This window comes from Canis lupus, chromosome 13 (genome assembly GCF_048164855.1).
Source record: "Canis lupus baileyi chromosome 13, mCanLup2.hap1, whole genome shotgun sequence".
In the NCBI taxonomy this organism is placed as follows: domain Eukaryota; kingdom Metazoa; phylum Chordata; class Mammalia; order Carnivora; family Canidae; genus Canis; species Canis lupus.
The window spans coordinates 28,897,389-28,913,563 of NC_132850.1; the positions used below are offsets into that span (position 1 = coordinate 28,897,389).

The 16,175-nt window shown below is 33.8% G+C and overlaps 1 protein-coding gene across 11 annotated transcripts in view; it reads right to left on the reverse strand.

Annotated features, from left to right (window-relative positions):
* The window catches only part of MGAT4C (MGAT4 family member C), a 725,894-nt gene that overhangs the window by 161,885 nt on the left and 547,834 nt on the right, over positions 1 to 16,175 (reverse strand). For 2 of the 11 annotated variants that reach the window (XM_072772978.1, XM_072772974.1), the window contains exon 2: positions 8,818 to 8,867. The exons of the other annotated variants lie outside the window; for them this stretch is intronic. The gene's annotated coding sequence lies outside the window, so the exon portion shown is untranslated. The remainder of the gene's footprint in view (positions 1 to 8,817; positions 8,868 to 16,175) is intronic. 11 annotated transcript variants of the gene reach the window in all.

The window sequence follows — 16,175 nt, forward strand, 5'->3', positions numbered from 1 at the left end:
TTGTATAGGAGTTAAGTGTAAATAAATCATTAAGATATTACTGAAAATTTGCATAGCACTTGCTGTACACAGCCTTTTCACAAACATTAAGTCAATAATTATTCTAATAGCTCATTACAGCAATCGTATCAGGAGTTTATAATCCTCATTGAACAGATCAAGAATCTGAGATTCAGGTAAAGTAAATGACTGTTCATTGGCTATTGATTTTTGTAGCTGGGGATTAGAACCTAAGAATTTTTTTTTCTTCTAGGATAGTCCTTATTTTACTTAACTGTGCTGTTTGAAAAGCACATCGCCAAGTAATAATTACATCATAAAAATTTTTCTTAGGATTTTTCTTAGGATTATGATCTTTATTATTTGCATACACCAATCTTATCATGTTGAAATTTTTTAACATTTGCTGAATGAATCTGCATTTCTAGAACATTTCCCACCTCCAGAACATATTTATGTACTCTACATCCAGTAATTATTTAGAAGTAGATTCACACAGGGACCAAGTTGCTTCATAAACAGAACGGCCATTCTGAGAAGCTATAATGCTTAGTGTCTAAATGAATAACTATTGAACCAGACTGGCTTTATAATTTCAGCTCTTCAACCCTCCACCTGTGTAACTATGTAGAGGTTACTTATCATAACCCCTCTCTCTTGGTGCCACATTTTCCCCTTTAGTAAAATAAGAGTAATATCCCACCTATTTCAGAGGTGTTTATATGCATTAAACCAGCTGATATGAATAAGGGATTAGAAAATGTTCTGGCACTTAGTATTTTATGTCTTAGCTACTATTACTATCATGGTATTAATAATTGTTATTTTACTTGAGAACTTCAGTTGAATACAGGCTCAACCACTTGTTTGATCTTGGGGATATTATTTTATATCATTGAACTCAATTTCTTCATGTGTAATATTTGATAATGTTTTCAAATTAGCATACTGACAATACTTAGTGTTTAATGCAATATAATTGCCCAATGAAATGTAAATATTTTTCATTTTATTTAATAAACATTGAGTAACTAGAGTCTTAGGCCCATTATTAGTCTCTGAGGATGAAAATATTTTTAAAAGTTAAGAGTCTAGGGATCCCTGGGTGGCGCAGCGGTTTGGCGCCTACCTTTGGCCCAGGGCGCGATCCTGGAGACCCGGGATCGAATCCCACATCGGGCTCCCGGTGCATGGAGCCTGCTTCTCCCTCTGCCTGTGTCTCTGCCTCTCTCTCTCTCTCTCTGACTATCATAAATAAATAAAAATAAATTAAAAAAAAAAAAAAGTTAAGAGTCTTGTTTTTTTATATTTTAATAGGGGATACAAATATAATAAATGATTTTCATAAATATGTAATTAGATAAAAAGAATCCGTGCTAGGCTAGAACTTGCAGAGCTAACATATGTAACATGTAATTTATCATCTACTTGTCTCTTGATTTATGCAATTTATTCAGTTGTTTGTATGCTCTTTTTTTTTTTGTACATTCTTTACATTTGCTAAGGGCACACCTTGGATTTTCAACTCAGAGCAAGAAGACCACCCCCATGTATGCTATAGAACATACATATATATATTTTTAATGATTAGAAATTGATTTCTAATCAAATTGATTTCTAATCAAATTGATTTTTTCTTAGATTAGTGGTTAGAAAGCAAAAAGTAAGATCACCTCTAATGATATTAACAAAGTCCGAAACCCAGGTATTCTGACTCGATGTATTCAACATATCTTCAAAATAATTAATATTAATGATCCAATTTATTAAAGTTGTTAGAACCATTGATAACTTTTCCAGGTATAAAATTATGAAGTCATTACATTTTAAAATATAATCGTAAAATTATATGTGTAGAGGGCCATGCATATACAATTTTGAACATGAAACTGTCACAGAGAAAAATGTTAGCTAGCAAAATCTACATTAATGCAAGCATTAATGTTCTGTGGGAGACTTTTGTTTCAGACTGGGATAAATTGTGATCATGGTGGTAAATTGCTTAGTATAAGGGAGAGAATAACCTAAACAGGAATTCATATATTTCTTAGAAGAGCTCCCTCTTACCCCTCACTTAATAGTGATTTTTATTACTACGAACACTTAAGCTCTGTATCAGCAACTTTCATAGTGGGCAACTAAATTTATTATATATGAACATTTATATATTCTGAAGATTACTGAAACAATATGACTCACTCATCAATCTACTATACTAGGCGAGTATATTTTTGGAAATGCTGATGTGAGTTTTGTAATTATTATCATACCTCAAGCAGTGGTACCCACAACTTAACAATTATTTAAGGATATTCCAATTAGCTACTTTATTTTTATTTAAAATGTTATTGTTTCTTTTTAAAAAGAATATGCAGTAGATCAGCAGAAATTGGTCATAGTAAGCTATAATATTTTATATGATTATGAATATATTACATTTATTTGCATTTCCAAAAATACATTTTTGCTCACAGGAGTAATCCAGTATTTTGTTTGATCTTCCCTGGTATTATTTTTAAATAGTAGAATATCTTACTAGTCATTTGATGGGGAAATGTTAAAATATAACTTAGTTAAATTTTATATAAATGTGTGTGTGTGGGTACATACACTAGGATAAACTTTTCTCAAATATAGACATCTTGAGGAAAAGTAAAAATAGCAAAAAAAACTTCATTGATATTTTTAGCCTTTTTCTTATTTATGACTTCTCTACATTTAATTTTTGAAGGTTGCACTGTTTTATGATCTATAATATTATATTGATATTTCTCCTTCTTTCTGCCTTTGTATTTATGCTTGCTTGAACTGTGATATAATTTGTCTCCAATAAACAATGCTTTCATTGTGTAGCTAGTACAGTGTTGTCTCAATCATATACAGAAAGGGGGGGGCACCTGGGTGGTTCAATAGTAGAGCAGGTGCCTTTGGCTCAGGGTGTGATCCCAGGGTCCTGGGATTGAGTTCTGGATCAGGCCCCCTTCAGTGAGTCTACTTCTCTCTCTGCCTGTGTCTGTGCCTCTCTCTGTGAGTCTTTCCTGAATAAATAAATAAAATCTTAAAAAAGAAATATGCAGAAAGGAAAATACCAGTATTTAATAGATACTCCAATTGCCATGATTTATATTTTTTACTATTTTTTTTATTTTATTTTATTTATTTATGATAGTCACAGAGAGAGAGAGAGGGGCAGAGATACAGGCAGAGGGAGAAGCAGGCTCCATGCACCGGGAGCCCGATGTGGGATTCGATCCCGGGTCTCCAGGATCGCGCCCTGGGCCAAAGGCAGGCGCCAAACCACTGCGCCACCCAGGGATCCCTATATTTTTTACTATTAAATTCAAAGTTGGTTATTCTCACCCAACAGCGCATGTGTATATGCGGGCACACACACACACGCTAAGCAAGGATCAATAAGTTCATCGTTATTTTGGATATTTCCGTTTTCCTTGTTTTACTACACTAAATCTACCTTTGTGTCCATGTACTTGCCTGTTCACTTCTTTTACATCTTATTTTTTACAAGGTGGTAAAGAATAGTTAAGAATCCAGAAGCAGTCATATCTGGATATAAATTCTCTTATTTTTCTGTTATCAGTTCTGTAAATTGAGTAAGTTAAGACTTAATTCTGTTATTTGAAAATTTTTGGTAATATATATTGTCTCCTAATTTAGAGTTCACTGGAAGGTTAAGTGAGCAAATGCCTATGACATTCTTATAATACTTGACATGTGCATTACATTGACCTGTGTCCCTCTTTCCATTGTCAAAAAACAAATTTTCCTAAAGTTTCTGCCCTTTGTTACTTTCTTCCATTTCCATGGCTCAAGTTTTTCTGGCTCCACTTAGAGTGAAAGTATTAGGAATTCCTATAACCTAAACATTCTTTTTTTTTTTTAAGTTTATTTACTTAAATAACCTCTACACCCAATATGGACCTCAAACTCAATGACCCTGAGATCAAGAGTCACATACTCTTTTGACTGAGCCAGCTAGATGCCCCTAACCTCAACATTCTTTGATGAGGTAATGTTAAAATAAACTTTATAAAGTCACATCTTAGCATTAAAATGTTATTAATTTTAAAAGATTGAGAAGTGAGAATAAATTTGTTGTTTTGGAAATAAAATATAAAGGAAATATATATATATTTTCTGGTTCTCACTCTTAATTACATTTCCTGCAATAAGCTTAGAACTCATATCAGTATACCTAACATTTGGCTACCTGGTAACTGGAATTAGTAGTATATAAATGATCACTTCGATATTCCACAAAAATCATTTCAAGGTATATCAGATGATGAGTACAATTTGCCATATACAGTATATGTTCCTATAAATAGGAAACTCAGTTGTCATTTAAATTATTATTATTATTGTAGATACTTACAGTATTGTAGATATTTGGTTTAAACCACATAAAGAATATGTAAGAATTTAGATAGAATTGTTGAAAAAGATTAATAAAAAGGAAAATATAAATTGATAATATATGCTAATAGCAACTGCATGTGTAATATACCTGATTTACTTAGTTCACAAAGCTAGAGAACTAGAAATAAAGCAATCCCCATTCCCTTTTCTTATGTTTCTTCATCCTGTTGTTCATATCTCAATTTTACACCTCAAATTTCTCTTAAATCGGCTCCATCCTTTTTATCACCACTTATTATACTTCAAAACAGCATCAATTCCCTTCTGAATTGCCAAAAACATTATTGAACCCATCTTCTCCCTTTCATTCTTCCTTCCTTCCAATGGATCTGCCAATGGATTATTTTAAAGTATTCATTTAAGCTTTTCTCTCAGCTTTATAAGACCATGGCTTTTTAATGCCAAATACCAATATATACCAATATTTTAGTGCACAGGATCATCTGAAGGTTTTGTCTAAAAAAAAGTTTCTCAGGACCCTATTTCAGAGTTTCTGATTCAGTAGTTTTGAGGAGGCCTTGACGATTAGCATTTTTCCAGGTGATGGTGGTCTTAGGACTATAATTTGAGAACTACTGATTCAATGTGACGTAAAATGTTCCCCATGATCTCATTTGCTTCCTTCTCAAACTTAATCTTTCACTGTATTTTCAAATTTATTCATATTCCTAATAGGCCTAAATAAATATGGGCCTAAATAAAAATGGGCTGTTTCTATATTCCATACAGGATATGTCGATTCTCTCTGAAACATCCTCTATTTCACTACTTCATTGTTCTGCAACCTGTCTTCTTGGCTTGCTGATGATCACATTCAAGATTCAGTTCAAACTTAGTTTTGGCTTGGAAACATTCCCAGACTCTCTTGTATAATCTTCTTGTAGCTCAGATGGTACCTGTGCATGATACTTACCGAAATGTAATTAAGAGGGCTTTTTTTGTTTTGCATTCTATCATTATGAGTTTCTCACCTTATTTATCTCTGTATATTTAGAAATGTCTGACATTCAGCTCTAATAATATTTCCTACAAAGTGAAAAATGCACATTCCAATCATTGAAAAAGAACATAAATAATAACAAAAAATGTCTATTTGATTAATAATATTCTTAATGTCTTCTCTTTTAAAGCCCTTTTAAAGCTATTCTTATTTTTTATAAGTAAGGGTAATTTCTTGTGTGTTGTGAATTTTTATGATTACGTAAAATATTGGTAATATTATATATTATATCCTATATAATTATTTTTAGGGTGAAACAGTACATTTTTGCTGTTTTCATTTTCCTTATTTAATATGTACTAAAATGGTAAAGAAAGAAAATGTAATATATAAAGTGACTGTTTATTATTACTTTATGTTAAAGAATATATATTATTGTGAACTTACTACATGGCAGGCACTATTCTAATTTATATTTCCCAAAACTGAGAGATAATAGTAAATGGTATAGCAGCAGATTGAGAATATCTGACCATTGTTGCATCATCTCATCTTCATCCTGTATAGTGTGGTTGGTTAAATTTGTGTAACAATGTCAGCTTACTATATAATACAAGTGACCTACAGCTCTCCTAAGACATATTTATGTCAAGTGTAGGCTCCAGCAAAGGGAATGCAGCTACTGAGGACTTCTCAACACAGCAGAAGTTGGAGGGAGAACACAAGACATAATTGTACTGCCTAATTAAAAAAAGCAACTATGACACTCAGTGTAATGATAGATACAATGCGGTTAACTTCCCTGGAATATTTTCTGGGACTAACCCACAATATTCCCTTTTTCCCATGTTTTATTGAGGTATAATTGTCAAATAAAAATTGTATATATTTAATGTGCACAATATGATGGTTTGATATACACACATTAGGCTAATTAACACATCCATCACTTCACATAGCCACCTTGCTTATATATGGTGGCAACACTAAGATCAACTCTGTTAGCAAATTTCAAGTATAAAATACAATATTATTAACTGTAGTTACTTTGCTGTACATTAGATCCCCATAACTTAATCATCTTATAATTGAAAGTTTGTGCCTTTGACATTTCTCCATTTTCCCACCTTAACAGCCTCTGGTAATCACCATTCTACTTTCAGTTTCTGAGTTCAATTTTTTAGATTACACATATAAGTAAGATTTTATTTATTTATCTGAGAGAGAGAGAGAGAAAGCGGGTGACAGAAAGAGGTGGGGGGCAGAGGGAGAGAGAGAAGCAGACCCCCGCTGAGCAGGGAGCCTGACGCCAGGCTCCATCCTGGGAGTCCAGGATCATGAGCTAGCTAGCTGTCATCTGAGCCGAAGGCAGGTGTCTAACTGACTGAGCCACCCAGGAACCCCAGAAAGCATATTTGTGTAATTTCACTTAGCAATTATGCCCTCCAGGTTCATCCATGTTGTCATAAATGGCAGGGTTTTGTTCTTTTTATAAAATATTCCATATACACTGTAATTTATCATTCGTCCATTGATGGACACTTTCTAAGACGATTGTGAACAATTCTGTCAATGAATCTGATTGCGTATCCTTTAAATATATACCAAGAAATTAGGATTGCTGGATATATGGTAGTTATGTTTTTAATTTTTTGAAGAAACACCGTACTGTTTCCCATAATGGCTATCCCACTTTACATTCCTCAAAACAGTGTAGAAGTATCCCATGAATAGATTTTTCTTTTAACTTTCTTTAACCTAAATTGATGCACAAGATCTTTAATAAAATAACAAGACAACGATTTTGATATGTACATTAAAAAACACGTTGAGAGAGGAACTATTTTAAATATGCACAGAATTCTTTCAAGTACACCTGCAAACTAGAACAGAAGTCCTTAATGAATATAAAATTTTCCCTAATATCTAAAAAAAAAATTGTAGTAGAGTATAAACTCCTTATGCATTTAGAATTCATAAAAACAAAAGTTTTTTTGTACTACATCCTCTACACCCTAACATTTAATATAATGTATATGGAAAAAATATTTCTTTGAGAAAAAAGTACTATTCATAAAATAATTAAGACACTGCAAAGGGATTTGCAAAAACATCATATGAGCACATTGGATATAATACATTTGGGATATGTCTCTTTCTACTAAAGAAAGATTTACATCTTTCTTTACACTTACATCTAAATCTTAGCCTTGCATTTTCATGCTTATAAGGACAGATTCTATTATATTGTGATTATTCCACTGGACTGAGATTTATAACTTAATATTAAATAAGAATTCTAGCCTATTAGGAACAGTCATTTAAAAAATATATTTAGTTGTTACTAATAATGTAGAAGCAGTTTGCTTATACTTATTGAATAAGAATTTCATATTTAAAATGATTAGAATTTATGAAAATAAAATGTAAGCACAGTAAATATACTAATGGAAAGAAAATTAACTTGACAATTTGCACAGAGCATATTGACTGGATAGAGTGTTTGTAATCTCTGTACTCCTTAGTGGAGGGCATGGATGTTCAGTAATGCTGAGAATTTAATTAAGAACAGAATGTTGACTTTTTCTCTTTGCTTCTACTATTCTCAGAAGATTAAATTGCCATTTCTTGCCCTTCCACATTTTGTTTATTCATCACATTTTCATCGTTATTGTTTTTGTTTATAGTTAAGCAACTTTAGCAGAAATTTCCCTCCAATATTGCTCTCCCTAGAACAGAAAAGCCTGCCCATCCCTATTGATTAGGTAAGCCAAGGGCTGCCTGTCACTAGATTTAGGCCCAGAGAGAAACACACATGAAACTCTTGTTTTAAATTCAGTAAATTAGGGGTGCTTGCCTGGCTCCGTCGGTAGACATGCAACTCTTGATCTCCCAGTTGTCGGTTCAAGTCCCATGTTGGGTATACAGATTACTTCAAAATTAAAAAAAAACAAAAAAAAAACCTGGGAGGTGGATGGGGGGATGGGGTGACTGGGTGATGGGCACTAAGGAGGGCACTTGGCGGGATGAGCACTGGGTGTTATACTATATGTTGGCAAATTGAATTTAAATATAAAAAAATGAAATCAAAGAAAAAATAAACCCAGTTACTCATGTTAGTATTAAGACTAGCTTGTCATTTCATTGCTAGTTTTGTTACCAGCCTTTTTTGTTTTCGTTTTTGTTTTTAGCCAGGATATGCCTCAACAATGCATACCTTATCTGACTCAGCTGCATTCCTCTCTTCCTGGCCAACGCCCCTGAGTTCTACTCTGTTCTTAATATCCCACCTTGTTATGTACTTGGTCTCTAATTTTCTTTCAGATCTTTTGATCCAACCTGTTTCTCTGCTACTGCTTTTTTGGATTTTGTACTCTTTACATCCTAAGGATTATACTTGTCTAGATTAAGGCTTATGTTGACAGTAATTGAAAACTTACTGTGCCTCAGCAGAAGTAGCTCCCCAATTCTGACATTGATACTGATATCACTATAAAGTTTGGAGGAAACACAGAGTTATGGTAATATTTCAAGGTAAGAAATGCAACACTTGCACAAAATACAACAGATAAGCAGTCAGTTAGTGCAAACTACATCACAGGTACAATTATTGGTTATATAAAGTAATATTATAAATGATTTTTCCATGGAATCTTTCAGATAATGAATGCTTCATGAATTGTAAGTATATTACCTATATAATGAAAATGTAACAACTGATCTGACCAATTCTACCTCTATCAAGAACTTTTTTGTTTTGTTTTGTTTTGTTTTTGAGTGGGAGATAGAGGAAGAAGGAGAGGGAAGGAGAGAATCCTAAACAGGTTCCACGCTGGAGGATGGGGACTCAATCCCACAACTCTGAGATCATGACCCGAGCTGAAATTAAGAACCAGAAACCTAATCAACTGAGCCACCCACCTGCCCCCAATAACTTCTATCATAAATAATATCACTTCTATGATGAACATTAGAGTTAGCAAAACTATGACTAAGTGAGGAATAGAATGTGGAAGAAATCTTCATAACAAAAGCAATTTTTTAAAAGAAAAATTGCTGTTTTCTTTGTAGCAAATAGGAGCAATGTATCTTTTCAATTTTCAGTATTCAATATATTTTTTTTTAATTTTTTTTTTTATTTATTTATGATAGTCACAGAGAGAGAGAGAGAGAGAGAGGCAGAGACACAGGCAGAGGGAGAAGCAGGCTCCATGCACCGGGAGCCCGATGTGGGATTCGATCCCGGGTCTCCAGGATCGCGCCCTGGGCTAAAGGCAGGCGCCAAACCGCTGCGCCACCCAGGGATCCCAGTATTCAATATTTTTTAACTGAGTTTGATATATTATGAATTATCTTTCTACTAAAAATGCATTTCCTAAGCCACTGCCAACATTCCAATTATATACTATAGTCTTTTCTTTCAATGCTATTGTCATGAGTTTAGATCCTCCACTTGCATTTTTAAAAAAGATTTTCTTTATTTGAGAGAGAGAAAGTGAGACAGAGCATGAGCTGGGGAAAGGCAGATGGAGAGGGAGAGGCAGACTCCCTGCTGAGCAGAAACCTCCATGAGGGGCTCCAGCCTAGGACTCTGGGATCATGACCTGAGCCGAAAGCAGATGCCCAATTGACTGAGCCACCCAGGTGCCCTAGATCATCCACTTCTAAAGTGTAACCAACCACTATTTGAACACCTTTAAAAATGGCAATGACATTCTTCCTACTGCACTGTACAGCAAAAGACTTTCATGTTGAACATTTTTAATCCATAGGCTAGCCTAATTCATAATATGGCTATATGAATAATCCATTCATTATATGGCTTTAATTTAATTCCATATAGTGAGAACCCTCCATTGATATAAATGAATATTTTGAAAATCTTTTCTTTTTTGATTATTAAAATAACATTAATCTTTTTGGGTATATAATACAGTGAATTTTGGCAAACCTATGCAGTGGCATAACCACCACCACAATTAAAATAAAGAATATCTCCATTGTCTAAAGAGATGTTTTCATTATCCTTTGTAGCATTTATTTTTGCCCTACCCCCAGATCCTGGTAACCAGTGAATACAACTCCTATATATTTGCCTCTCTTAGAATGCCACATAATAAATCTTTCCTTTCCTACATGACCTATTTCATTGTTATTTAAAGGGTACCTATAATGGGCAAAAAACAAAAACAAAAAGTCCACAAAAACCAAAAAACTTGTTGGAATGAGACAGTATTATTGTTTTGACCCAAGACATTGTGTCTTCCTGTCTTCCAGTTGCAAAGTAAATGCTCTTTTCAGGGCTCGAGGCTTGAAAATATTAAGAGTTATTGATCTAATTTGCACTTCATTAAGAATATTCCTACAATTTGAGAATGCAGGATCTCCAGAAACCCTAAGATATTCTTGAATTGGGAGAAAGTTCCCTTAACATGTCAAATGCCAGTTTTAGCTGATGATTCCCAGATGAGACAATGAAAGCATTTACATCCCAAGTGCAAGGTGGTGGAAGATGAGGCATTGTGTCCTTGGGCCTCTGCCTGTCTTAAAGTACATTCGTTGAGTGAGCAGGGATTAATTTATCCTTGCTGCTACTTCTCTGCTCAAGTTAAACTGGAGTATTTTTCAAAGAGGAGCATAAAACAGCTACACAGAAGACAATGAGAAATGATTGAAAATTCTAGTGATTTTAGGGGAATGGAGTTCATATTGCCCATTCAAGAATAGTGATGATTTTCTGGTGGGAAAAATAGAACTGAAAATTGCATACTTTGTGATAGTTTGGTGCCAGAATGCAGAAGAAATGCTTTGAAATAGCATTTAAAATTTCCTCAGGAGTATAAACAGTTTATCTCTCTTGCCTGTGGGCAGCAGGGTGTAGCATATGGAGCATACATACAATATGAGGAAAAATTGCCTAACAGGAGGGACATGCTCATTCCTTCTCTGTGATCCCAATTCGGTCTATAGATTCTGAGGCACTATTCCTACTTTAGACATGCTGGAGATAGATTTAGGATGCATAAACATATGTATTAGAGAACTATCACCAGAAGAATTTGAAAGTTCAAAAAGAAATAAGAAATTACATAACCTACATAAATCTACTGAGAAGGAATAATAATTCTCTCTACAATTTGTTTTAGGTATGACACTGGGGAAGTTTGAAACAATTGGTTTGTGCATTGTTTATAATGATGGCCCTGTGGGGAATTAATTAATGTGATTTTAAAATCCCACTGGCAGTGTGAAAGAGCAAGGGACATTGAAGACTTGCCATTCACTTGAATTTACTGGCAGGAAAAAAAAAGGCACTAAAAACTTCATCATAATGAAATTATTTCTTGAATATTGAATATCATTTTAATTCTTAAATTATGTTCTAGATTTTAAATAATACACGTAAATTTGTAACTAAATAATAAATTTAAAAGAAATTTTAAAGGATATCACTGAAAAGAGGTTATGGTGACTGGACAGAAATTGATAGATTTTATATGGAGGCAGAAGAACATATTTTAGAAACCAGTGACTTATCCTTTAAACTTGAATCCAGTAATGATTTTAATTTTTTCCCTTTTTTTTTTTTGATGAAGATTCAACCTCTATTTCTAGAATTAGGGCTTATTTTAATTATCTTTTCTGTTTGAAAAATAACACTCCAAAGAAAACACTAAATTTCTCGCATTATTATTCAACTTCCCAACCTATTTCAGAGAGAATTGGTATGGCAAGATTATTTTAACTTCTCATTAAATTATTTTTCACATTTTCTTATAGTTGGAATCTCATCAAAAAATGTTAAATATAAAGGTGCCTGGGTGGCTCAGTTGGTTAAGCCTCTGCCTTATGCTCAAGTCATGATCCCAGGGTCCTGGGACTGAGCCTGCATCAGGCACCTTGCTCAGCAGGCAGTCGGTTTCTCTCTGTCGCTCCCTCTGCCCCTCCCCTCCCCTCCACCTGTGCATGCTGTCTCTCTCTCTCTCAAATAAAGTCTTTAAAAAATGTTAAATACAAATAATTTATTAAGGTAATTGAAATTTTCAAGGATGTAGTGCATTCATTTCCAACTTAACAGCCCTTCATATGTAGTAATAACATTATAGTAGCTGCACACCTGAAAAATGAATCACAATAAGCTGTACAAAAAGAACAAAAGGAAGGTAGTATTATGGCAGTGAGAACAAGCAATGGTAGGAAAAACAAGAAATAAAAATATCCTGAAAAATACTGCATTTTTTTTTGTAATTTAAAGATTTTCTTCTAGCTCTTCTTAACACATGTAGAAATTAAAGTCACTGAATTTGTATTAAAAAGGGAAATGATTCTAAGAGCTGCTGCCAACTAAAAAAAATCTTTTATTTCTTGATAACTCCTCACTCTTGAAAACACCTTCATATGCAAACATATAAACCCCACATTTCAAATCATAAATCCAATTCTTTTCTTCCAAAGCAAAACAAAACAAAACAAAAACAAACAAACAAAAAAAACCCAGAGTAGTCAGATTGTGGAAAAAACATTTGTAGTTCACTTTCTACATCCTTTTGAATTCTCTCCAAAGTCATTCTTTGTGTTCATGGAAAGAGTACATTTATGTAACAATCATGTTTCCTGTGATGGTGCAAAGTAGTGATCCTCAAAAAAACCTTCAGCTCACTTGTACTCTCAGTCCCCATTTATGCAATTACTTAGTTTTTAGACTGCTTAACATAACTCAAAGGAAGGCTAAATATTTCATTCTTACAGGATTTCATTTGATTGTAATTCTGATTTTGAAGGACATTTGATGACACCTTTCCTTTTCATGTCCAAACTATAGCTTATCACTTGGTGAATTTTTTTAGCTTTCATTATATTTGGGGGGAAATGCAGAAATAGTAACAAAATTGGAGGAAATCACAAGTTCTAAAATCTTTTAGATTGATACTTGGTTGTTATACTAGGGATTCCTGAAAGGAAAGGCACTCCTTTCCCTTGTTTTCTAAGTCTATTTGCAGCTGGAGTAAAGTTTAAGAGAGTTCACTCTTAGCCTAGAAAGTATGACATACTTCCTTGACCTAACATATTTAGCGTAAATCAATACTTCTGGGATCTGAAACAACACAAGGATCTTAGAACCCTTTTCTCTACCTACCCTACAGCTTACCCTTCCGTTTCCTGCTGCCTTCTTAGTGGCAGTGATACAGTGTCATGCATTTTAATTATTCTTGTATTTATTTACTTTTCTCATTGATATTTGTTCCCCTGGTTATTTCTGTGCTTCTAGCTGTAATTATTTCCCTTTGTTTGAAAAACTCATTTTAGTTGGACCAGCTGATAATAAATTCTGTTTTTTGTTTTTATAAAAATCCCTTATTATACCTTCATTTTTGAGGATATTTTTACTGGGTATAGAATTTGAGGTTAACAGTCATCTTTTTCAGGCTTTGAATAACATACTCTTTTCTAGCTTCATTGTTTATTATAAAGTCTACTGTATATGGTATGTATGGACCTTGAAGAAATGTATCTTTTTAAATTTGAGCTATTCTTTCTTTCTTTGTTTTTTTATTACTTTTTAAAAATCAATTTGAAGTTTTATTTTTATATATTCTAAAGTACATAGCTTTCATTAACTCTGGAGTTTCTTGTCTTTTCATTCATGTATGGAAATTCTTGATCATTGTTATAACATATTGCTCTTCTCTTTTCTCCTTTTCTCTTCCTTTCCCTTTCCTCCCTTCCCTTCCTTTCTCTTCTCTTTTCCTCCCTCATACTGCCTTATCTCACTTCACTTTACTTCACTTTTTTTAAAGATTTTATTTGTTTATTCATGAAAGACACACACAGAGAGAGAGAGAGGCAGAGACATAGGCAGAGGAAGAAGCAGGCTCCATTCAGGGAGCCCAATGTGGGACTCAATCCCGGGACTCCAGGATCATGCCCTGGGCCAAAGGTAGACACCAAACTGTTAAGCCACCTAGGGATCCCCTCACTTCACCTTTTATTACCTCCTCTCTCTCTTTTCATTTAGAGTACCTAGGACTCTTCATCATTGATGCATCTTCTGTCTTACTGCTCCTTACTATATTTTCAATATATCTTTCCTCTCTGTGGTTCAGGCTGTTTCCTAATGACCTATCCCCCTATTCACTAACTCTTACTCTAGCAAATCTTACACTGTTCTTACTGCTAATTGCAGAATTATTACAAGATACATTTTATAGTTTCCAATTTTCTGCTGACCTTATCTATCTTAATATATATTATTGTGCATATTAATTATTCCTGTTTAAATATCTATATCTGATAATTCCAATAAGAATTATCTTTTAATTCCTGTTTTCAATCATGTACTACTTCTTATAAATCTGCTTATTTTTGATTGAATGTTGAGCACTCTGTGTGCAAAATTGTGAAGATAATTTGTGGTTCTGATGTGGTTATTTTCAGCCAGAGAAGAATTTTTTTTTTTTTTTTTTTTTTTAATTTCTGGCAGGCAGTAGAGTAAGGGCAGATCAATTTAATCAGTCTGGGATATAACTGATTCAAAGCTGGTTTTCAGCCTTTATGAGAGGATTTATTTGGGTTTGCTCTCATCCCAGTTGAGGCCTGAAATATTTACCAGAGCCTAACTTCTTTGGCAGGACCTGAACTAAATGTTTGTCTCCTCTACCCATAAAACTGGGAAAAGCTCCCTTCAGCTTCTTAGCATTTTGGCTAAAGTTTAAAAATCAGCAAATACTTAGGAAGGTGCCAAGTATTAGTTTCCCCTCTCTGCATTCCTCTTTTTTTGTGATCTTGGCAGCTCTCATTCTGGCTCCCCTAGTTGACATCAATCCCGATTTTCACTTTTCTAGTCCCAAAAGACTGCTCAAAGCTCTGATCAATTTCTCACCACCTCAATCCTTTGCAGAAATCAGCAAGGAAAAAGTGGCATAGAAATTTGTTTTTTGCTGAGTGCAGTTCCCTTCTCTGTAGGATCTTGGTTCAAATGCTGGCACTGAAGTAGTTTTCTTCAATATTTTTAAATAGATTTAAATTTAAAAAAATAGCTTTTATGGTTGTTTTCATTATGTTTACTCTCCTATAATTTTTCCTTATGAGATTTATAATAATTGTATTAGGATATTAATAAAATAGTATTTGATAAAGGGGATAGTGGCTACTCTGTAAAATATTAAAGAAATTATTTTTGATTAATTTCTTCTGAATTAATATCTCTCAGTTCTTACCACAATAATAATTTTAGAATATGATGATAGGTATATGAAAAAATAACCAAATCTTCTGAAAGAACATCATCTATTCTACCATACATAGATAGAAGTAACTATTCTCATCATTATATAAGAAAGTTGAGAATTATAACAGAAAACAATTATTTGAAACTGCTCTGTTTTGAACCATGCATTTACTACAGCCAGATGCAAATCTTTTCACTCTTTCACCTGTCTTCTATCTCTCTCTGCTCTCTCTCTCTCTCTTTCTTTAAGATTTTTATTTATTTATTCAAGAGACACAGAGAGAGGCAGAGACACAGGCAGAGGGAGAAGCAGGCTCCATGCAGGGAGTCTGATGTGGGACTCGATCTCGGGACTCCAGGATCGCCCTGGGCCAAAGGCAGGTGCTAAACCACCTAGGCATCCCTCTCTGCTCTCTTTTGAATGAACCATGCATATACTACAGACAGATGCAAATCTTTTCGCTCTTCCACCTGTCTTCCATCTTTCTTTCTCTCTCTCTCTCTCTCTCTATATATATATATATATACACACACACACACACACAAACAAATGGCTCCATTGTTAACTTT